Consider the following 5,034-nt stretch of genomic DNA (forward strand, 5'->3'; position numbering starts at 1 on the left):
GTGCCACTCGTTGCATTGGTTGGACTAGTGAGTGGTTGACACGACTTCCGGTCTGTATGACTTGCGATTGTTCAAGATTAGTGCGTGCGTCTCTAGAAGTGTTCCCCATGAGCAAGAGGGAAGAGATGAGAGGATGATAGTCGATGTTTGACTGAGCTACAATCCTATGAACTTCCTGTTTAGGGAAACATGTATTGTACATGCACTGACACACACACACACGAATACACGTACACAGACACGTACAAAACTTAGCATATTGAAGTGTGTGAACCCGCGTTTACAGTAACAGTCTGTGTAAGTTCTACAACCGGTGAACCATGTTGTAGTTCAGTCAAAGATAGCGTTGTGTTCAATACTGATGTGAGATTAGAATATAATCACAAGGACTGAAAAAAAACCGCACAAATTTTTCGTTAAGTGTTTCTGGAGTTTTTTTTTTAATTATTATTCCACACTCCACATGTCACTTCCCATACTCGTGCAATTGTCCATTCTTTTGATAAAACACAAATATTGGTCTGTCCACACTCTGGTATTTTGACTGCTTTCTTTACCCATAACCAACAGATCAAACAATGTGTAACACATACGACTATCAGTATTAATCACTCAGATACGTTCAACATACACTTGTTTTAAGTTGCGAATGAACAAATCTTTTAATAACTTGCAGATAACTCACACGTGAATCCTGCAAAACAACCTACTTATATACATTTATTCAGGGTTTCTAGAATATTGACAACTGTCAAGGAGCTGACCTCCACATGGTTCCCAGTCTCTTCATCCCCGACACTTCATCCCCTAGACTTTTAATCCCCAGACACTTCATCCCCAGACACTTAATCCCTAAACGAAATCCTTAACTATAAAAATTATGAAGTCAGTGAAAAATTTAATTGAAATTCAAATTCAAATCATGCTATTAACTTCAACGTCATTTGGACATCTACAACATTAGTTAAAGTTCATATAAGCTAGTAAATTTAATGTTCTTCAACAATATGATATGAAAATTGTTCTTGAGTGTCGGGGATGAAGTGTCTGGGGATTAAATGACTGGACACCCCCCCCCCCACATACAGTTGGTTGCCTCCGTTGTGTGAGTCATTCCTTGGGCCAAACTGTGGTGTTACATTAGTGACCTTCTTTAGTGATGATACACTTGACTGCGCATGCTCGTCCATCATCAGTCTGCAGGTTAACATCGCTAATTAAGGCAGTTGGCTCAAACATTGAAATGTCCTGACAGACCCCAGGAAGTATTACCAGCCGTTGAAGTGCAATCGTCCGTGTCTCAGTAATGTAGATACGAGTTGCCTGAGGATTTCGTAATCGTCTGCACGTGAAACTGTCTCCGGATGGCTTTGGTTGGATCCAGTCTTCCTAAGAAGGATGCTGCGATTCTATCTATGGAGCCATCGTGTCTGCAGTGACTAATTTCTTGAGCAAGAACTGATGTCAGCAATTTTCGATTGTGAAACATCTGACAGTGCCAGACGACAGGAATGTCAGGACAGCTGTTGTCACATACACAGCTGTCTCTGTATACTCGCTATGGTGCCAGCCGCCTGCTTAGTCACACAATACTTTCTCGAGTTTTAGAGCAGACCGGTCTAGAATGTTTCACACATTTGTGACAGAATGCATCGTCCCCATAGCATTTAAACAATACACACTAATACCTGATGTCCCTTTGATACACAAGTCGTTGTCACTGTTCATTATCTCCTGCACCATTGTAAGGACGCTTTCGAGAGGTGAAGGGTCAAGTGAGCAAATCCAGTGACCTCATAGTTGATACCCTGGTGACACTTCAGTGTGTGTGTCGAGCTTTACAAATAATATTTTTGTAATCCTGTCTGTCTGTCTTCATTCTTCTCGCAGCTTTTCCTAGTCTAAGCTTATGAACCACCATGGAGCCTGTCAGTTGAATAAATATATTTAAATATATATGTGTGTATATGTTTGTGTGTTTGTGTGTGTTCATGTAAAACGTCATCACTGTGCATGTACAGAATTTCAGGCGGTGATAGTAATAAAGAGAAATATATTTTACACACCGATGAGAGCTGTATCGGGGGCAGCTGTTGGCAAGGTCACCCACCCACAGACACATCCATCACGGAAACATCCTACAAAGGGGCTGAACTCTTTGTGACTAACAGCAAACACTACACGAAGTTGTCTCCCGTTAATTATCTGCGCGACTCCAGGCTCTTAACAGCTTTACAACTGAGTGAAAATTGCTCTTTTATTTGTGGTGACGACTGATTAATTTCTCTCTGAATGACCCCTGCTGGTGACCTCATGGCATTGTAATCAGGACGAGTGACGTGTTAGGTCCGACAGTTTAATTGAGAAATGTGTCAATATATTTCATTGTCGTTGATGCCAGTTACGAGGCCTGTCATCGAATGATGAGACTAGCAGCAGCAGTCGACGGTCATCTTTCTGTGTGAGCGGCATGACACTCTGTTCACACGTGCCTGGTGCTCGCTCTTCCTGCTGGAAGGAAGTGACGTAAGCTCGAGGTCTCCGACTGCACGTGCTGGGCGCCCCTGACAGGTGGTCGCTGTGACGTCACGCACGTGCGGGGAACAATAGCATCGCCGATTAAACCCGCCAATCACGCAACAGTTTGAGGAGATTGATGACAGATGTCACTGCGTGCTACTATTAATCTTGCTTCCGTTTGTTCTCTCTTTCTTTCCTTTCATCTGTCGTTCGCTAGAACCCTGTTAAGTAGGTGAGAGTGCGACTCAATTAGCCCCTCATCAATGCATGTCCTCCATCTGTTAATTATTGTTGTCACAGTTGTAGCCTTCATTCCTTTTTACACCTTGCTCATACGAGAGAGCTGAATCTATTATTCTAAATAGCAGAATTATTTCGTTCTGAATAATTTTAAGGACGAAAGCAAACAGAGATTTCGAGTTTTGTAAAGAGTAAACAAACAGACAACAGATGTATTACAGTGATATTTTCTAGAATAGACGTTTCTTTATGGTTGCTGTTGCCGTAAACATTTCTGGGAGCAGTGCGTCTTCAAAACAGATATTTCTGGAAATCCTACACAACTGCATGTCGTATGTTTGAGAAAAGGAAAAATATAATTGACTGAGTTACTTACCAAGATTATATCAAGCTCAGCTGTAGAAGCTAAGCTTACCTCCTACAAATATAGTTTGTTCGTAGGCGTCAGATGATTTCACAAAGAACAGTGACTGTCCTCGACCCTGTGTGAGACATCAGCCTGAGGAATCAGACAAAAACATCGCTCTTTTTTTCTTCTTCTCAGACATTATTATCTCACTCCAGTGGAGCCACGCGTATGCGAAAGACAGCCACAGCCACACTCAAACACACACACAAACACACATCTAAAGGGAGTCGCCCGCACGCCCAAGAGTAGGACCAACTGCATCATGTGAACAGCCGTTGGCAGTGAGTGAAACTCTTCTGTTTGAAGAAGGACACACAGCGGCAAATCGGCAAACACGGCCGTGATGCTGGCAAAATGCAAAGAAGTTAGAAAAGTAAACAACTTGTTTGCCGGGTCACCGCCGACAAGACTGGCTGCTGAGGCCACGAGTTGACGCGGAAATTGGCGAGCAAACAAGGGAGACAATGGCTCACGCCTGGCAAGGGCCGCAACAAACGCCGATCTCTAGTGTGATGCTCAGTCCACGTGACCTTAGCGGGAGGTCACGCTTTGCCCCCCACCCCCTACTCCTACATCCTTGATGTTTTGGTCGATCTCTCATCACACAAAACGTTTTCGTTCATTACTTTTTCTCCTGTTACCATGAGATATGTGAGGATTAACTCCCTTGTTACTGTGCAAGTTTTATGTTTTTAATGTAGTAATCTCTCTCACTGTTTTTAACTGTTTTTTTACACAGAAGAGAAATCATTTGTGATTATCAACCATCATCAACAGTCAGGACTGTTTCTCGTGTTTCTGATACTATAATCCCACAATTCCTAGCATCTAGTCTCGTCTTTTATTTGCCTGTCATATTAAACACCTTCAGGTACCAATATCACACTTACTCTGTCTTTTATCATCATCGCCGTGCTTTGTCCACATCTCAAATATCACAGCATCATTTTGTTGATTTACTATGATAATTACATGGTGTTGGATTTTTTTTTCATTTTCTAAACAATTTTCGAATTTGAGAGAAAATGACAGCCTAGGACAAACATTTTAATGAATCCTATTCATTCAACCCCTCTCCCACCCTTATAAATTTCCTTAAATTATTGTAAGGCCCTAAATGAAGACATTGCCCCAGCTTTTCCATAGGCTATAACTCTTCTGCGTCAAATTTCATAATGTATATAAAAATAAATAAATTTAGTGATAACTAATAAACAATGATTAACTGTGCTAAAGAGTGAATCAATGGAAAAGAAAATAAAGTAATTAAGAAGACATTCACGGGACTTTGAAAGAAAGACATGAATGAACCGATGTATGAATGAGTCAAATAAGCACCAAACGCTGTCGTCAAGTTTGTAAGAACATTCAGCAAATGGAGGAACACAATTATTCAGAACACACAACAAACACATTCAACCAATTCCCAACAGACAGCAACGGCAGTGTCCTGTCTCTGTGCTCATCCACATTCCCAAGGGGGCCATGTTGGAACTTCACTGGCTGTCACGTGATGACTGGTCGCGCTATGCCCCCTCATTCCCTCCCCTACACACCCCACACACACCCACACACCACACCACACACCGTCACACACACACACCCACACACACACCCTCACACACACACCCACACACACCCTGTTTTAAAACCCAAGCGAGAGAACCTCCCCACGCTCCACCTGCAGGCTGTTCCATCCTTTGAAAGCGGAGAGGGACTGTGGAGGACAGGGATAATAGTGATGATAGTGATGATGATGGTGATGAGCCGCGTACTCCGTGACGCTGCGTCTCCATGACAATGGCAGTTGTGACGTCGGCAGCGCTCGGCTCAAAACGTTTGCCGCCTTTGTTTCGGGTCTCGGT

This window comes from Pomacea canaliculata, linkage group LG7, assembly GCF_003073045.1.
Source record: "Pomacea canaliculata isolate SZHN2017 linkage group LG7, ASM307304v1, whole genome shotgun sequence".
NCBI lineage: Eukaryota > Metazoa > Mollusca > Gastropoda > Architaenioglossa > Ampullariidae > Pomacea > Pomacea canaliculata.